Source organism: Pinus tabuliformis, chromosome 2_1 (genome assembly GCF_031772625.1).
Source record: "Pinus tabuliformis cultivar Carrire ecotype Pingquan chromosome 2_1, CPIR1, whole genome shotgun sequence".
Taxonomy (NCBI): domain Eukaryota; kingdom Viridiplantae; phylum Streptophyta; class Pinopsida; order Pinales; family Pinaceae; genus Pinus; species Pinus tabuliformis.
This window is the reverse complement of record NC_142299.1, coordinates 714,482,681-714,503,245: the sequence shown is the minus strand read 5'-3', so window position 1 is coordinate 714,503,245 and position 20,565 is coordinate 714,482,681. Positions and strand designations below refer to the sequence as shown.

At 35.1% G+C, this 20,565-nt stretch overlaps 1 pseudogene; it reads right to left on the bottom strand.

Moving 5' to 3' along the window:
• Positions 1–7,293: 7,293 nt before the first annotated feature.
• Positions 7,294–16,240, bottom strand: LOC149202584 (uncharacterized; annotated as a pseudogene).
• Positions 16,241–20,565: the final 4,325 nt, after the last annotated feature.

Sequence of the window (20,565 nt, the reverse complement as noted above, 5' to 3'; positions counted from 1 at the left end):
ATACGATGCTAAGAGAAGACACCTACACATTTTGGGTTGAACAATAAGAGAAAAAAATAATTATCTTCAGGTGAGGATAAATCTCTGGACGTCCTAGAGTTAGAGGGTGGAGATGGTCTTCTCTAGATTCCATTGACAAGCTTGGGTTGAGATTTAGTCCTTGGATTCCTGGTAGGGGAAGTTTTGAAATCCTCCTTGCTTGTTTCATCTGGTTTGGCATTGGGTTTTGTATTCCCTTCAGTGGGTGGAACCACTGTGTTATATGTTTTAGGGTGTAAGTGAAGCATCTGGATCCCTTGGAGTATAGTGGTTATTGAAAAGTTGTAGGGTGGAGGCAACAAGCCTCTAGATTCACTGTGCATTTGGTTGACTACTATTAGGTAGGTGGGTGGAGGTGGGAGGACCTCAAGAGTCCCTATTTCAACCAACAATTGGCATTTAAACCCTGGTGAAAAGCCATCTCAGTCTTTGGAATTCGGCTCGAGGGTGACAACTGCAAGAGAGATCTGGTTGCATCTCATCTATGGTACGGTTGGGCGAAGAGTTGTTGTCCCTAACTCAATTTCCCATCTCCATATTTAAATCTAGGATAAGTCTCCTCATGTGTAACATTTTCGATGAAGCGTGTAGGAATTATTTCATCATACATCACTTTAGGAAAACTTATGTCCATATGCTACAGATTATTTAAATTTGAAAATGTCATATTATTCGATTGAAATTCGAAATGAATAAAACTTATATGTAAAAATATTCAAGTAGAGAGTTTTTGCACTTATAAAAAAAGAATTTACGTGGTGCTTTGATTAAATTTTGAGAATGGCCCACAGGGCTTTGGATTGACGGTGAATGGGTGCACTGTTAAGGCACTCATTGTGATAGGTCACTAGTTCAAATCCCCGTGGGTGCTTACCTACCAAAAAAAAAGATTAAATTTTGAGAATACAAGATTTAAAAGATTTCTTTTTGTTTTTGTAAGATTGTTAGAAATTACGAGTGACAAAAAATTAACATTTAATTAATATTGATCTAAAATTTATTAGGAAACTAAATATATAATTTACCAAGTTCTAAGTCTTAATGTGTGAAATGTAATATGGATGTAATTTATATGTTCTTAAACAAAAATATATGTGAGTAAAAGTATTGAAAGTCCATTACTACTTAGTAGTGTTCTCTTGGAGCTCTTGAAATTCCTCTTGCCCCAAGCTCCACAACAACGAACTAAGATCTTCCTTGCTTCTCATGCCTGCACAAATTATATGTTGAAGAATCTAGGGAAAATTAGGTGTAGTGTGATTCTTCATTACTTGATAAAAATTTGTGGGGCCTTTTTACCTTTTTCTTGTTAGCTTAATATTCTTCTTCTTATTATTAATACATGTGTGTGTGCTTCATCAAACTGAGACCAAAACATAAGAACGAGAACACAAGATGTTGGCTCTCTTCCAAGGCCAAAACCTCTCTTCTCTTGAGAGGAAAACTCTTTCGTGAATTTATATTATTGAAGATTCTATTGATCAATGCCAAACCATAGACCCTTGACAAGAATATCCTCCAAACACAATTCAAGTATTTGCTTCTTCCGACACTTTGTTCCTAGGCACTTTGTCCTCCTTCTTTCAACACTTCATTCTTCCAGAAACTGGTGATAGTCCTTTTATGCTAGCTCTAGAAGAGATACATATCTTTGATACTTAGTGAAGTATTTCATCTATAAGGATACCTTCCTTATCTTGTCCAATCGAGATCCTTCTTGATGTGTAGTTACATACTTTTTATGACTATAGTGCAACCCTAGTTTCTCGCATGTGTGGGAGGATTCATTCTAGATTCTTATGATAGAATATTCCTTTCTTCCTCGCTTGAGTGAGCCTCTTCTTTGCTTGAGAGAGAGGCCTTATAGGCCTACTTTGATAGCCCAAACAATGAGAGCTATGTGGCTGTGATAGTGCTATTGTAATGACCTCAGATAGCCCTCCTTTTCTCGCACGTGTAACTGTAATAAGCCCTAGAACATACCTCTAAGGCTCGATGTTTCTTCCTTCTTTGTCAATCTCCTTACTTCGCTGATTTCAGAGCTCCTTGATTGCGTTGTATTGGAGTGTACAACCTCTATTTATAGAGGACTGTCCCTCCTTTTAGGTTGAATTGTAGGCTAACTTGTTTAACTATTTGTAGGCCGACTTGTTGAGTAGACTTAAGATGGCTTCTATGCTTTAAGGAGCTTCTTTGATGGTGCCTTTGCATAGGAGGAGACTCGAATTTGCTTGGAGGTATTCTCTTGAATTTAATAAATATTCATACATGGTGTACCATGCCCTTACGGCCTTCAACATTTCCTTTTCACTGTTTGACTCACTTATAACACTTAACATGTGCTAGACCTATTTCAATGAGCAATAAACTCATTGACACATATTATAAAAATAATATTTCTTTTCTTGAATAAATACAAATATCAAAAGTACATTTATGAATACCAAACCTAGTTACATTTCCTTAAACACTCCTTCTTAACTAGGGAGGTATTCATACAACATTACAAGGTGTTTCACTATTACCAATCTTGAAGAATTCACATAAGAGAAACTAGATTTTCAATCCGTATGTTATAGCATCATATCCATCAACATTGTCATAGTGCAAGGCCTTGACTAAAAACTCCATCTCTTCATCAGATCATGAGCTACAATTTCGGTGAGACCAATGATTTATAGACACCTTAATCATTGTCTCTCTAGGTACATACCCACCTGGGTGTTCTCTGAGTATGAAATTCTAGGAGTATTATTATCTTGGGTTCCCAACCCTCAAACAATATCGGTCATATTGCCTACTCTTGTCTTGGATGCCCTACACATCCTGAAAGAGTATCGGATGCCAGATGCTTACTTAATCCTCCCATTCTTTCTTCCCAAGTGAAGACAAGAATGTTATGTCTATCTTGTGTCTACTATTCCATTCATAGCCTCCATCTAGACTTACAGCTACTAGTCTTGGTCTAGTGCATGAACCATAATATGGAAAAACACAAATGTCACTCCTTTGTAATCAGGGGTGATCCAAACTGGGATCATGGACTTGTCAAAGCTCCCTCTAAACTAGGGACTCTTTCATTCATCAACAACTTCTTCTTCATGGGTCCTTCATCTTTTTGATCTCCTTCCTTTCTTTGATGTCATGAAGTCTTTGTTCGAACTTCTTCTAGGTAGGGCACCATCCATCGATCACTTTCCTTTCTTGTTTTTCATGTCATTGCTTCCTTCATGGAAAGTATCTTTCTTTCCATACATAAGGTTTTCTTGTCATGTGGCTACTCCTTTGTCATTTGTCCATGCTTCAGAATGCTTTTCTCATGGATGTTTCATTTTAGTTTCTTGTTTACATACTTATACCTGGTAGCCCATCATGACTTCATCCTGATATTGCTTTCAACATTGCTTTTTTTTATTTTGATAGATGGTTTCTTCATCATGACATATTTGTATAGTAGAATCAATTATCTGCATCTTTCATATCTCCAAGGCCTTCATAGGTGTCAAGGGTCCTTCCTTCCTTTGTCAGAGTTGTCCAGCCTTTTTTCGGAAGATATCTTCAGAGTATCTTGTCAGATAGTGATTCTCGGTGATCATAGTGTTCTTCACATGCTTGATCTCTTTCTTCATTTGCTTCTTCTTATATAGATAGGTCAACCATCTTATGCTTCTTGTGATAACATTTCTTCATTGCTTGTTTCCTGGACTAGTCAACATTTCTTCTTGCTTTGTAGTCAGCAATATTATACTCCTTATGTGAGCATATTATTTCGTTGACCTTCATTGCATTGTAGTACATGCCTTCGAGCATGTCCTTAGTGAAAGAGATTCTTTCATACTTGATCATGTTTATAGAAATATTCCCATGACTCAATAATACAAAAAAGATAACATGAATAAACTTTGATGCATACATACCTCATCTTGATTCTGCTTTGATCATCTTAGCTTCATTTGGTTGTCCTTGGTGTGGCCCTTCTCGATTCATATTATCTTGCCTACATATCATCTTTTTCTTGAATCACATGAATGAGATTCCCAATGAGACATCTGCTTTGGTTCATGAACCTTATTTTGAAGGTTCCATCATTGGATCTTAAAGACCCTTTCCTTGCAAATGCTTCTTTTCTTTTGATGATGGAGGTCTTCTAAGATTTCTTAATCATGATCAATTTTCTTTCATTGTGGATGAGGTCCTCTACTAGGTATGCTCCTTCTACATGAATATCTTGAGGTATATCTACCATGCTCCTATATTCTAGAAGATGATTCTAACCAGTCATTTTGTTATTATTTATAAATGCTTCTTCTACATTAGTATTTTGAACTCTATGTACATCATGCTTCTAGATTCTAGAGGATTTTTCTAGCCATGCAATTTTATTCTATTCCTACATGCTCCTATCCTAATCAAGAACTTTAAAGGAGACTTGAAGTAAATAGTTTGACTTAGTCATAGTAGAGATCCGAAGGATTTTCCTTATTTTGCTTCTTGTTTTCTTCTTTCATTTATTGAGTCACATGAGCTTCCTCCCTTTTACTCTTGTTGTTGTTGTCCTTCTTAAGCTTAGGAAAATTCCTTTTGTAGTGTCCATATTATTGGCATCCAAAACATTGGATTTTGGACATGTCTTTGTTGTTTGTTCTCTGTGGATCAAATTTGCCAAATTTACCCTTTCTTTTGGCCATGGTAGCGAATGCTTGCTCTTTTGATCCCACATCTTCCTTTGATTTAAGTTTGGCTTCCTTTGTCCTGCATAGAGACCACATTGCATTGAGTGTGGTTGTTTCCTTCTTGGCATATATGCTTGAGGTGAAGTTTCCCTAATCCTCAGGTAGAGCGTTGAGTACTACAATTGTCTTCTCTCTGTCAGACATGACTTCCCCAAGCTCTTGAAGTTTATCTCTCATTTCAAATATTTTCATGAAGTAGGGAGCTATTCCTTCCATTGTTATCTTCATCTTGTACAATTCATTCCTTAGAGATATTACTTCTTTGGTTGTGGATACCACAAATATCTCTACTAGCTTATCATAAATTTCTTTTGATGTTTAAAATTTGGAGACATAAGGAATGAGAGAGTCTTTGATTGATTCTATTAGAATACTTTGTGCTTTTGTCTCATCCTTATTGTACTTAGCTAAGGATTGAGTTTGTTCCTTAGCAGGGATAGTGATATTCCCTTTGATATGTTCTAGAAGTTCATTCTCCTTGAGAAGTAGATCAATCCTCTTCTTCCATGAAAGAAAGTTATTGGTACCTACCAATTTGTTGCTCTCCTTGCAAAAAGACATTGATGTATATTCAGAAGGGGAAATATACTTACTTGATAGATTTTTGAGATGCAATGGATTTTCTTCCTCCTTGAAGACTTGATGACTTGCCTTCCTTGGATATTGATGTTCTTCAAGTTTCCTTCTCCAAGTGGACTTACTTGATGATGAAATTTGCTTGATGACTTGTAGCTTGATGTAGGTCCTGCTTCGATCTAATCTTCTTTGTAGGTGCCTTTATGTAAAGATCTTCTTCTTGCTATGTAGACTTCCTTCATGAATGATGGACTGGAGACCTTCTTGTCCTTGAAGTGATTGAGACTTATAGGATTTATGCTTCAACCTTGTATGTGTACTTCCTTGATAAGTGTCCTTGAGTTGCCCTTTCCTTGATGTGTCACCTTAGCTCTGATACCATGTTGAAGAATCTAGGGAAAATTAGGTGTAGTGTGATTATTCGTTACTTGAAAATAATATGTGGAGCCTTTTTACCTTTTCTTGTTAGCTTAATATTATTCTTATTATTATTAATGCATGTGTGTGCGTTTCATCAAACTGCTACCAAAACATAAGAATAAGAACACAAGATGTTGGCTCTCTTCCAGGACCAAAACCTCTCTTCTCTTGAGAGGAAAACCTTTTCATGAATTTCTCTTATTGAAGCTTAAATTGATCAATGCCAAACCCTAGACCCTTGACAAGAATATCCTCTAGGAACAAGTCAAGTACTTCCTTCTTCTGACACTTTGTTCCCCTACACTTCGTCCTCCTTCTTTTGGCACTTCGTTTTTCTGACAACTGGTGATAGTCCTTGTTATGCTAGCTCTAGAAGAGATATATATCTTTGATACTTAGTGAAGTATTTCATCTATAAGGATACCTTCATTCTCTTGTCCAACCAAGCTCCTTCTTGATGTGTAGTTGCAAACTTGTTATGACTATAGTGCAACCCTATTTTCTCGCACGTGTGGGACTATTCCTTCCAGATTCTTATGATAGAGTCTTCCTTTCTTCCTTGCTTGAGTGAGCCTCTTCTTCGTTTGAGAGAGAGGCATTATAGGCCTACTTTGATAGCCAAAACAATGAGATATATGTTACTGTGATAATTTTGATGTAATGACCTCACATAGCCCTCCTTTTCTCACTCGTGTGACTATAATAAGCCCTAGAACAGACCTGTAAGGTTGAGTGTTTCTTCTTTATTCCTCGCTGTCCTTGGAGACCCTTTTCATGTCCTTTTATTACCCTTTACTTGCCTTCTTACTTCACTAATTTCATAGCTCCTTGATTGTGTTGTATTGGAGTGGACAACCTCTAATTATAGAGGACTATCCCTCCTTTTAGGCCGACTTGTTTAACTGTTTGTAGGTCAACTTGTTGAGTAGACTTCGGATGGTTTCTATGATTAAAGGAGCTTCTTTAATGGTGCCTTTGCATAGGAGGAGACTTGAATTTTCTTGGAGGTATTCTCTTGACTTTAATACATATTCATACATGGTGTACCCTTCCCTTAAGGCCTTCAACATTTCCTTTTGAATATTTGACTCACCTATAACACTTAACATGTGCTAGACCTATTTAAATGTGCAAGAAACTCAGTGACATATATTATAAAAATAATATCTATTTTCTTAAATAAGTACAAATATCAAAAGTACATTTATGGAGATCGAACCTAGTTACATTTCCTTCAACATTATACACAACTCAGAGAGGAACATGCATCATTTTTTTTCCCTCGTGAAAGAGCACGATGCGATTGTCTTTTCTTGTTAGAGTCTTAACAGTTGCCGACGAAATCAGTGGCCATAAAAGTCAAAATTAGTACCTTTTCATTTCTCTGTAGTTATTCTATATGAGCAAAGTTTCACCCAATGCCAAGCTGAAAAAATAGCCAGTATGTAAGTACCCTTAAGTATTTTAAGGGATAAGATAAACATACCTCCCCAACTTTGAAAGGGTAGTAACAGGGGGTAGCACCTCAATAAGTGACACAGTTCAATGGTTCTCCTGTGATATCATCTACCCTTACAACTTTTGTCAACTTACATTCTATAACATCCTTCTACAGTTTGGATCCTGCTGCCTTCAACTCCTCCAAGGTGGTGATTTGATTGAAGAGATTGATTACTAGCAAGGTGGATAAAGGAGGCATCTTCTGCTGAGGAAGTAGCTTATAGAAGTCCTCTTGTAGGAGGGGAACTTCAAAATCTTCCTTCTTGTGGGTCACAAAGATATATGCTACAACAATGTGAGCTCCTGGCTCCATGTGGTTTGTTGAGAAGCTTCTCTGGTCAGGAAAGTTGGGATAAAGTGTTACATACCCTCGTAAATACATGACATCAATTAAGAATTTCTTCCAAGATGCTTTCCATCCATTGGTTGTGGAACCAGGTATCTACATTGGATTCTTCTTCGCATCTTTTGTAAATCTCATGTTCATGTACTTGTAAAACTCTCTCCACTTTCGTGGGAAGAATAGAGAGCCCCAGCTGCATGGAAGCTGATGTAAATATGGTGTGTTCGGATGCACTTCCTTGAAGAATTGGGTTGCATTCCACTTGGGTCTCTCTTTAATTACTTCAATTAACCTTGGAGTGTACAGGGCAATGGCATTGAGCTCAGGGAAGGAAACTTGTGGATCATACTGGTAAGCCAAGAGGGCATATTTGAGCCACATATAGTAGAAAGGAGAAACCTCAATGTCATCCTCAAGAACTAGACCAAAATCATCATCAAAAGATGGATACCAACTTTCACTGACTGCCCTTATGAGACCCCATGAAGAGTCCTACGTCTAATAATTTTCTCTCCGTGTGGCCAAATGAAACTATCCACCATCTTCAGGGTCTCTACATCCACAACGTTGTCCATATTGAATGTCAAAACAACTTTGTCTCCAACATAATAGGATTTAGTTAATGAATCCAACAGCCTTCTCAGTGATGTAGGTCTATTTTGGGTGACTATATTCACTAAGATGCTCATCCTATTCCATTCTGCACCACGTTAGAATTAGAGAAACAAATCAATAATCTGAAATTTTGCAAAATGTAAGAAATATTGCAAAATGTATCAAATATTGGAATAAGAAATTATTTCCCATCTTCAATAAATATTTTCCATCTATACTTCCCATGTTTTTAATAAGGTTTGAAATATTCATTATTTGAGCGTGAAGATTTCCAAGGTCGAAATATTGTTGTTTATGAAATTTTTGGATTGAAATTGTGTGTAATATTTTGAAATATACAAAATATGACATATAGTTTCAATCCAAAAATTCCATGAACAAAATATTTCATTAAAATAGTGTGATATGTTGATCTATTTTTGAAATGGTGTTCTTTTTATGATCAACATTTTTTTACTACTTAGATTAGATTCTGACCATAATCAGAATGCCCCCACACAATACATTTTAGTACTTAAATGGAAAACATATCTGATCAAAATCAGAGTTCAACATCTGAAGGTTATGTTATCCAATCTTTTTCAAGGTCTCAACCTAAACAAGAGTGTAATCCTATTAGCAATTGAACATACCAAAGTGCTAGAAAATTAATAAAGCAATATCAAAATGACTTACGTTTTAATGCTGTTGGCTTGACATCAACCATCCAAGAAATATGAGGAATAGATACACAAGGCAGCTGAATCAAAACAATGTTGGAAGCCCTTCTCACTGCTAAGGCTAATCCATCCCGAGCAGCAGGATCTAGATCTGCCACAGTGATAATGGAAGAAGGGTTATGAATCGCAATCAGGCCCTTCATGGAGGAGTAAATCTCTTATATAATAGGTACACTAGAACCTCCAGAACCTAGCCCCAAATAAAAAATCTTGAAGCGACACTCGTGACATGCAATTTGAGACCATCATGATAATCATTTTCATCAAGCCAAATTTCCATCTAGATTCAATTCCCACAAATAACATGATCAACTTCCATGTAATGGCTTTGAGTCTTCTTGTTGAGAATGAATAACCCCTTAAGAACATAAACATGTATGGGAAGTCTATTGTGTCCTTAAGTGAATATACTATGCATACTATCTATAATCGCATAAAAAATCACGTCTTCTTTCATCTATACTACTCTTCCCTATGCCACCGCCTTACGACGTTTTCATTACAACATCATGTGGTGCAATTGCTAGTTATAGATTTCTCTCATTTAGATCAATCACGACATTCGTATATGATCATACAACTCTAGCACATGTGCCATAATCCATTAGAGAATTAGTTTAACAATATTTATATTTATATTAAAATTTATTTATCAATAAGGTTATTAATAATATTTAACATTAAATTTATATGTAAAATCCAATATTATCTTCCATCATAGTTTTTTTTTAATAAAAAATAATGTTCCATTATATTATATTAAAATTTATTTAACTAGAACACATTTCTAATATTAATAATATCTAAAATTAATATAAATTAAATATAATTTTAATATTAATAATATTTATAATTAATAAAGTAGTTGTCTTTAGTGAGACTTTTTGGACTTTCCGGTGCCAGAATTTGGCAAAAAAATTTGAGGTGAAATTGTCACATATCTAATTAATATCATTATATAAATCATGGTAAAAATACAAAATAAAATTGATTTCATATTTGTTTGATTTCATATACATATGGTAATAATTAAACAAAAAGTACATATGTCATCTATGGAATAAATGACTTGGTACAGGCCTTACACATAGTATAATTGTTCATTGTACAAGCTTGATGATTCAGATGTGCTTTAATATATTTCGGATTTTTAATTTGGTTACATTTCTAAAGTAAATTCAAAGGTTAATATATCTCCCAATAATACACTTAACCTGGTCTTCCCTTAGAGTTGGCAGGATCAGAGATTTTGGGTTCTTATGTCTGGCCTCTAGCTGTTATGCAGCATCTCAGGATTGACTCCTCATCTACGGACCTCCGTGAATTGGTTCCATCATACGAAGATGATTGTTGCCATATATCCTTTGACGTTTGTTTTGCTGTGTGGTTTTGTAATTTCCCTTTCCATTCGGTAGAGCCTTTCAGATCCGTTCCATGGTATCTTTTCACGGTTTTACATAGGTTACTCCTGCTTCATTGTGTTGTCGACGAAGTTATTTCTGTTCATTCCTAGCTCTGCCATGACTGTGTATAAAACTGTTAATTTTGCAGAGCTCACTCTGGTACTTACCACTAAAAGGGAGTCTCTTTGTGGTAGTAGTCAGGCCTAAGTATTCGTTTTCTCCCAATCCTTGGCGTATTGGTGTATTCTTTATTCGTTTACTCAATTAAATGTTTTCTTTTGGACTGATAGATTTCACTGGAGGGTTTTATACTACACGAGCATGCCAGTATGGAACGGGTTCCTACCTCCTCGCCCAAATTCGAAGGTTGCAGGTTTATGGCTTTGTCCCACCACCGGGTAATGTGAAGGAAATGCATCCCGTGAAATATCTAGTTAAGGGTTTCGAAGTCATAGAGGGTTTTATCATGTCGCTCTTTAAGTTATTCCTTAGTTAAATTGTTATCAGACTTTTGTTTTGCGCGAGACATATATTTTCTAGCTCTATGTATAAATGCCTATGATTGTATGTTCCTTTGTTAAGAACCCATCAACGCCATTTTCCCGTTTTCTTTTAAGAATTCTGGCATGTATCTTGAAACCGGGTTCTGCAACTTCCTTTGTATATTTAATCATGTTTAAGTTTATATTATTGGTGATTTCGTATTCGGTTCTTTATAAATTCAGTGCCTTATATATATTTATGTGTGGTTTGCGCGTTGGAATGGAACGGGTTTCTACTTGCACAGTTCTGCTCTTATGCAGAGGTTATGATGTTCATCCGAACTCCAAATTGACATTCCTTCTCAGCTTAATAAAGTATTAATAGTTACCCATATTCCATTACCGTATTCTTGAATTTGTTTATGGGGTTTATACCAATTTTTCTAGTATTTGCATGCATTTTTTGGGGTTTCTACCCGTGTCCCAAATATAAATAGTCCTCTTTAATTTACTATGGTTCTTTAAAAATTCCTTGCTATGCTCTACCCAGAAGACCCATGCTCGTTTGGGGTTGAATTCTTGGGTTCGAGTTTTAGTTGCTTTTCGAATGGCATTTACTTTAAAATGAAAATTGTTCATTTTTCCCTTTCATCGATTCTGGTTTTCCCTTAATCTTAGGGCATAATCTTTTTAGTTTTCATTTCAGAATGATTCAACAAGCTTGATTTAGTCTCAGAGTTTAATATAGTGTTTATTACTTGCATTTACTCCTAGCTAGTGAGGTATTAAAAGAGTCATAATCTACATTTTCTTTTCTGTATCCAGGTTGTCTGTAAGAATTATTTGTTCATTTCCAGAACAGTGACCCACTTCTTTTGAAATTTTCTAAAACAGTTATGATAAATTATGAGAGTTCTTTACTTTCTCGTTTACTACTTTCATAAAGATTTATGTATTATGTAGCCTTAGGAAGTAGATTCTCTTTACAAGAAAACTGTTATTTTGATTATAGTTCTTACTGTGTTTCTTGGCATTTCCTTGGCTAGTCTAATTCTTGTTAAATAACTAACATGTTGAATGTATACTTCTACTGATAGTATTCAGGACTATACATATTTAACACATTTAACCGTTTTCAACAGAATACATGTCGTTATTTCAACAATACATTTAACTTTTAGAAGAGGTAAATACATATCTATTTTGTGTAGCAATTACTATTGAATGCTTAGTCCCAATTGACTATAGTTTGCCGAATTTCCTCCCAACCTTGAGACTAGCTTCCAAGCCTGAGTCTCCCCCCGAGTTGTTACTCACATGCAAGATGTTTTCCTTTAAGACTAACAGTCTTATCATGTCACAACTATCTAGTCTTAACTAGACTTAGCTTCATGAACTCGTCTGACATATCAACACGGTATCCTCTGTTTCATCTCTCTTTCTTGATCTCAGGTACCAATACCCTCTTGATCTCTTCCTTGAGAATAAATCTTCAAGGAAGTAGTTAGGGATAGGTAACCGCCTATCCTAACTACCTGACATGTGAGAATTACATGATTGTCATCATCAAGACATTCGCTTCATGCATAACTTTTCAAAATAATAAATATATAAAAACTTATAATAATAATATCCAGTTTGTTTAACTGTAGTAATTAAATATTTACAATTACTGGGGACATCACATCTTCACCCCTTAATATTAAACGTCATCCCGATGTTTCTCTACTGCAAATAGATTTGGAAAAGTCTCCTTCATAACCTGTTTGTCCTCCCAAGTGGCCTCCTCTGGCCCAAACTGCTGCCATTGCTATTTAACTTGGGTGATAACTCATTTACACAACATTACTTCTCTCCAATCGAGTATACCCATGGATTCGACCAAGAACTTGCCTTCCGGTTCGACCTACACATAAAAAAAATTTAGTCAACTCTTTTCCTTGGCAGTCTGCCTTGGCAATTATTTATAATACACTATGTCCCTTATGAATAATTTGATTTACCTGTATATCCTACCAATTGATTACATGTTTGGATTATATATATAATTTTTTTTTAAACACAAAAACATGAAAAACATTATGCACATGCATGTGGTTGGGCAAAGCAAGCTGATAAGCCATAGGTCCAATTTCGGCCAGGATTTGGAAAGGACCGCAAAATCGGGGTGCTAATTTAGCACACCCACCCCAATGCAGAGTACTCTTCTTGGCTCGTACATGAACGTAAACATGATCTCCGACTTGAAACTCCCAAAAACTTCTCTTCCGGTCAACAAATTTTTTCTGTCGATCCTGAGCAGTCTTTAAATTTGAGTGCACTTTTTTAACCATATCTTCCATTTATTTTAACATGTCAGGACCCAACATTAATTTATCCTCTGGGCCACCCCAACTCGAGGGTGTCCTGCACCTGCGTCCATATAATACTTCAAACAGACTCATTTGCAAGGATGTATGGTAACCATTGTTGTAAGAAAACTCCACCAAATGTATATAATCCTCCCATTTAGAAGGCTGCTGCATTACATAATTTTGTAGCATATCCTCCACTATTTGATTCACCCACTCAGTCTGCCCATCCGTCTGAGGGTGATAGGCAGTGCTAAAATGCAATTGTGTGCCTAAACCTTCAAATAAGGCCTTCCAAAAAGCTGATGTAAATTTTACATCACGGTCAGAAATTATAACCTTTGGTATTCCATGTAGTTTAAAAATATTTTGCATGAATATGTTAGCAATTTGAACAGCCTTATAAGTAGACTATACTGGTATGAAGTGAGCAGACTTGCTCAACTTGTCTATTACCACCATTATTGAGTCATTCTGCTTTTTAGACTTAGGTAGTCCTGTAATAAAATCAATGGAAATAGTTTCCCATTTCCATTCCGGAATAGGAAATGGGTGGAGTAGTCCAGCTGGGTGCTGGTGCTCTACTTTCACTTGTTGAAACTCCAAACAATGATCCAAGTATTCAGACACCTCTTTCTTCATACCAAGCCAGAAATATTCTTTTCTGAGTTCAGTGATTAATTTCTGATATCCGGGATGTCCTGTATAAGGAGTTTTATGAAATTCATCTAAACTTAATTGTTTAATATTTTTATAATTTGGTACATACATTCTCCCTCTGTAAATCAACATAACTTCTTGATTTACCTCATATCCCAGTTGTTGTTTGTTGTTGTTCAGATTTTTAGCTTACTGCCATAAAATTTTATATTCAAGATCCTGTATTGCTGCTCCTTTAATATGCTCTTTAAAAGTGGTATATACTTCACTAAAAGAGACTTCATAAATAAAATTTACTTTCTGACTTAAGGCATCCACGACTAGATTTTCTTTTCCGTTTAAGTTCTTGATGTCAATGTCAAATTCACTCAAGAAATCGACCTAGCGGGCTTGCCTAGCATTGATGGTAGGCTACTTGAAATAGTTAGTTAAACTATGATGATCTGTCATTAATAAAAACTTCTTACCCAATAAGTAATGCCGCCACATGTTTAATGCATGGATTATGGCCGTTAACTCCAAATCGTAAGATGAATACTTTTGTTCATGCACCTTAAGTTTCTGAGACTCATATGCAATAACTCTGCCCTATTGCATAGCATGCCACCAACACCTTCCTTGCTGGCATTTGTACAAACAATGTATTCTTTGTTTGGATCTACAATACTTAAAATAGGTGTGATAGTAAGCAAGTGCTTCAACTGGTCAATAACATTTTGACAGCTCGTGGTCCAAGTGAAAGTTCTCCCTTTCTTTTGCAGAGAGGTAATGGGGTATGCCACCCTAGAGAACCCTTCAACAAATCTCCTATAGTATCTGGCTAGACCCATGAATGATCTTATATCAGCGCCATTCCTTGGTAATGGTAATTCCATTATGGTTTTTATTTTCTCTGGGTCTAGAGAAATCCCATCCTTGGTAATGATATGTCCTAAATACTGAATTTGTACTTTAAAGAAATCACATTTGTTGTACTTGGCATACAACTGATGCTCCCTCAAGGTTTGCAGGACAATTCATAGGTGCTCCTTATGTTCTTCTATATTCGGGAATAGATCAATATATCATCAATAAAGATCAGTACAAACTTATCCAAATATTGATGAAAAGCATTGTTCATTAAACACATAAAGTTTGCAGGAGCGTTAGTTAGCTCGAATGGTAACACAATGAACTCGTAATTCCCACAACGAGTTCTAAAGGTTGTTTTGGATATATCTTCTTCCTTTATTCTAATTTGATGGTACCCTGAACGAAGATCAATATTCAAATTACGGTCGCTCCCTTTACTTCGTCAAATAATTCATCAATACGAGGCAAAGGGTATTTATTCTTAATTGTCAACTTGTTTAGTTGTCAATAATTCATGCACATCATAAATTTTCGTCTTTCTTCTTGATGAAGAGTACAAGAGCTCCCTAAGGTGAGACACTTGATTGAATATACTTTTTATCAAGCAGTTCCTATAATTGCATTTTCAATTAGGTCAATTCTAATACGCTCATATGATAAGGGGCTCAGGATATCGGGGCAGCTCCAAGGATCAATTCAATAGTAAAGTCTATATTCCTCTTTGGAGGTAGTCCCAGAATCTCCTCGGGAAATATGTCTGGAAAATTTTGTACTATAGGTATATTTTCTAAAGTACCATATTTTTCCATTGAATTGATATACCCCACCTGTATTGCATAAATATGGCATCCTTTTCGAATACATTTTGCTAATTGAGAAGCTATTACTGGTCTTATTTTCAATGGTCTTCGTATACCTTGAATTTCTTGTCTCATACCCTCTTCATCCATGTAATTAATAGTTTTGTCTTTACAATTAATGAGGGACCAACGTTTTTCCATTCAGTCCATTCTGATTAGGACATCATATGGGCCTAAAGGTAAGACATTCAAATATGCCATAATAGGATGACCTGCTAGCTTTAGAGGGAAATTGTTGACTTTAGCCAGCACCATTCTCTTTTCTCATGTGGTGAGTTATACTAGCTAAGGGTTTTTAAATTTAGTAGATTGTAAATGACATTTCTCAACCACTTTTGGACGTATATAACTCAAAGTAGTTCCTGAATCAATCAAAATAGATATAGTTTGGTCGAAGATATTACCTTCGAATTCCACCATTGTTTGTTGGTATTCCACCTGATGATCTTCGAGGGTAGCGTTGATTTTAGGAATACTCCTTGCCACTTCTCCCACAATTGATGCTTCTTGAATCTGCGCCACTTGATCAATTCCCTTGCGGTACAAACAATTTTTAACATAATGTGGTCCTCCACATCCCCAGCACTGTACTGGGGGTCTAGCCACTGTTTCTACTTCAATTCTTCCAGACTGTTCATTCGTCTTGGTCTCAATTGGAAATTTTAATCTGGGCTGATTTCCGTTCATATTTCTGATTGGTTGACCTTTATGGGGTCTTTTATTGGCAACAACCCTATTTCCTTTGTTGCCAAAGACAAACTTAATTCCCTTTTTATCAGGACATCTATTTCCTTCTTCACTCTTTGGTCTATTTTGTTGATATCATATACGAGCCTTTCGTATAACTTCATCCATGGTCTTTGGATTGTCAAATTCGAGATGTTCCTTCATGAATAGCGACAAAATGCTGATAAATCTCTGCACCTTTGCTTTCTCTTCCCGTATGTAGGGAACATATCGCAGCAAGGATGTGAATTTTGTTATGAATTCATCTATAGACAACTGACCCAGTCGAAGGTCATGAAACTCTTTCGCCTTCTCATCATCAAATATTTTAGTTAAATATTTTTCCTTAAAATAACTTTGAAACTTTTCCAAAGTGATGTTCTGCTCATTAACTCCATGTACCGTCTTCACCTCCTCCCACCATAAGGTGGATTTGCCTTGAAACTGATAGATGGCTAAGTGAGCCTTTAGATTATGGTCATATTCATACAACTAAAAATACTTATTCACATTGAGAAGCCAGGATTCAACAACTTCCTCATATTCACCATCAAAGAGGGGAGGTTTGATCTTTCAAAACTCTCCTTGCAGCTCAATTTTCAGTCATTTTTGATTTTAATGATCTGATGCATTGTCGAATTCCTCCTCTCGATTTTCTTTGCCCCCTTCTATTTCTGAGTTTTCATTTATGAATTCCTGTTCTCTAGTCATGTTCCCATGTTCGAGACTAGGAATTGGATGTCGTTGATTCTGTCTGTCAGACAAACTTTTCATAATTTTCTCTTGTTCTAGCATCAGCCTTTCATTGTCTACTCGTAACTTGGCCATTTTGTCCTTTAGTTCTTGTACAATTTCAAAAATTTTAGCGTTAGTATTGTGCGGTTCCTCTCCTAATTGTACCCATACCTCAAGATTCGCTTCTGGAAAGGAAGTTTCTCCTGTTACTGTCACAGGTATGTGTGGTGTAAGTCCAATCCTCCTGATGCTGATTTCTTTTCCCTCTTCTCTCTCTGTGCATATCACAAACGTTATTATTCATTTGTTCCAAAGGTCTCAATTTTGCAACCTAAGTGCTCTAATACCACTTGTCACATATCTAGTTAATATCATTATATAAATCATCGTAAAAAAAATAAAATTGATTTCATATTCGTTTGATTTCATATACATATGCTAATAACTAAACAAGGAGTACACCTATCACCTATGGAATAAACGAATTGGTATAGGCCCTACATAGAGTATAAATGTTTACTTTACAAGCTTGATGATTCGCATGTGCTTTAACATATTTCAAAATTTCATTTGGTTACATTTCTGAAGTAAATTCAAAGGTTAATATATCTCCCACTAATACACTTACCCTGGTCTTCCCTTAGAGTTGGTGGGATCAGAGATTGTGGGTTCTTCTATCTACCCTCCAGTTGTTATGCAACATCTCGGGATTGACTCCTCATTTATGGACCTTCGTGAATCAGTTCCATCGGATGGCAATGATTGTTGCCATATCTCCTTTGACGTTTGTTTCTTTGTGTGGTTTTGGAATTTCCCTCTCCATTTAGCAGAGCCTTTCGGATCCGGTCCATGGTATTTTTTCAGGGTTTTACACAGGTTACTCCTGCCTCATTGTGTTGTCGACGAAGTTCTTGCTGTTCATTCCTAGCTTCGCCATGACTGTGTATCAGACTATTAGTTTTGTAGAGATCACTATGACACTTACCGCTCTAAGGGAGTCTCTTTGTCGCAGTAGTCCGACCCACGTATTCATTTTTTCCCTATCCTTGGCGTATTAGTGTATTTTTTATTCGTTTACTTAATTAACTGCTTTCTTTTGGACTACTAGATTTCATCAAAGGGTTTTATACTGCACGAGCATGCTAGTATGGAATAGTTTCCTACCTCCTCACCCAAATCCAAACATTTCAAGCTTATGGCTCCATCCTCCCACCAGGTAATGTGAAGGAAATGCATCTCGTGAAATATCTCATTAAGGGTTTCAAAGTCATAAAGGGTTTTATCATGCCGCTCTTTAAGTTATTCCTCAGTTAAATTATTATCAGACTTTTGTTTTGCTAAGACATATATTTTCTGGCTCTATGTATAAATGCCTACAATTGTATGTTCCTTTGTTAAGAACCCAACGGCGCCATTTTCCAGTTTTCTTCTAAGAATTCTGGCATGTAGCTTGAAATTGGGTTCTACAACTTCCGTTGTATATTTAATCATGTCTAAGCTTATATTATCGATGATTTCGTATTTGGTTCTTTATAAATTCGGTGCCTTATGTATATTTATGCGTGGTTTGTAGATTGGAATGGAACGAGTTTCTACTTGCACAGTTCTGCTCTTATGTATAGGTTATGATGTTCATTTGAACTCCAAACTGGCATTCCTTCTTAATTTAATAAAGTATTAATAGTTATCCATATTCCATTACCATGTTCTTGAATTTGTTTATAGGGTTTATACCAATTGTTCCAGTATTTGCATGCATTTTTCGGGGTTTCTACCCACGTCCCAAATATAAACAGCTATCTTTAATTTACTATGGTTCTTTAAAAATTCCTTGCTATGTTCTACCCAGAAGACCCATGCTCGTTTGGGGTTGAATTCTTGGGTTCAAGTTTTAATTGCTTTTCGAATGGCATTTACTTTTAAATGAAAATTGTTCATTTTTCCCTTTCATCGATTTTGGTTTTCCCTTAATTTTAGGGCATAATCTTTTTAGTTTTCATTTCAGAATCATTTGACATGCTTGATTTAACCTCATAGTTTAATTTAATTTTTATTACTTGCATTTACTCCTACCTAGCGAGTTATTAAAAGAGTCATAATCTACATTTGCTTTTTTGTATTTGGGTTGTCTCTAAGCAATATTTGTTCATTTCCAGAACGTGACCCACTTCTTTCGAAAGTTTCTAAAATGGTTTTGATAAATTCTGAGAGTTCTTTACTTTCTCGTTTACTTCTTTCTTAAAGATTTATGTATTAAGTAGCCTTAGGAAGTAGATTAATTTTACAAGACAACTGTTATTCTGCTTACAGTTCTTACTGTGTTTCTTGGCATTTCCTTGGCTAGTCTAATTCTTGTTAAATAACTAACATGTTGAATGTATACTTCTACTGATAGTATTTAGGTTTGTACAGATTTAACACATTTAACCCTTTTCAACAAAATACATGTCCTTATTTCGACATTACATTTAACTTTTAGAAGAAGTAAATACTTATCTATTTTCTGTAGCAATTACTGTCGAATGCTTAGTCCCAATTGACTATAATTTTCGGATTTCCTCCCAACCTTGAGACCAACTTCCAAGCCTGAGTCTACCCCTAAGCTGTTACTCACATGTAGGATGTTTTCCTTTAAGACTAACAGTCTTATCATGTCACCTCTATCTGGTCTTAACCAGACTTAGATTCATGAACCGGTGTGACATATCAACACGATATCCTATGTTTCATCTCTCTTTCTTGATCTCAGGTACCAATACCCTCTCAATCTCTTTCTTGAGATAAATCTTCAAGGAAGTAGTTAAGGATAGGTAACCGCCTATCTTAATTATTTGACATGTGAGAATTACATGATTGTCATCATTAAGACATTCGCTTCATGCATAGCTTTTCAAAATAATAAATATATAAAAGCTTATAATAAAGATAATAATAATATCTAGGTTATTTAACTGCAATACTTAAATATTTACAATTACTCAGACATCACATAAATCTTGATTAATAAAACCCAAATTTAAATATAAAAAAATTGTATAAAAACTTTACCTAATTCATTATACATCACAAAAAATTAAATACAAAAAATAATATTATATTATATTATATTAAAATTAATTAACTTTAACCTATTTTTAATATTAATACTATATAAATTAATATAAATTAAACACAATTTTAATATTAATATTTATAATTAATAAAACTCAAATTTAAATATAAAAAATGTATATAAATTTTTTCAATTATAAAAATAAAATATAAAATCAAATTAATAGTTCATACAATTTTCAATTTAATCTTTTAATATTTTATGGATTAAAATTAATATTAAACATTAATCATTATATCGATCCTAATATGCTAAGAATAATAACTTATTCAGTTTGCTATTATTAATCCCTTTTAAATGTTATTATTTAATTCATTTCAAAGCATCACTCTAGCAATCCAAATACTTCAGGAATATTATTATTATCATCACTTATACACTGTTTAATGTTTAACATAAACTAAATTTGATTGACAAATAAATTAATAATCGTATTGTA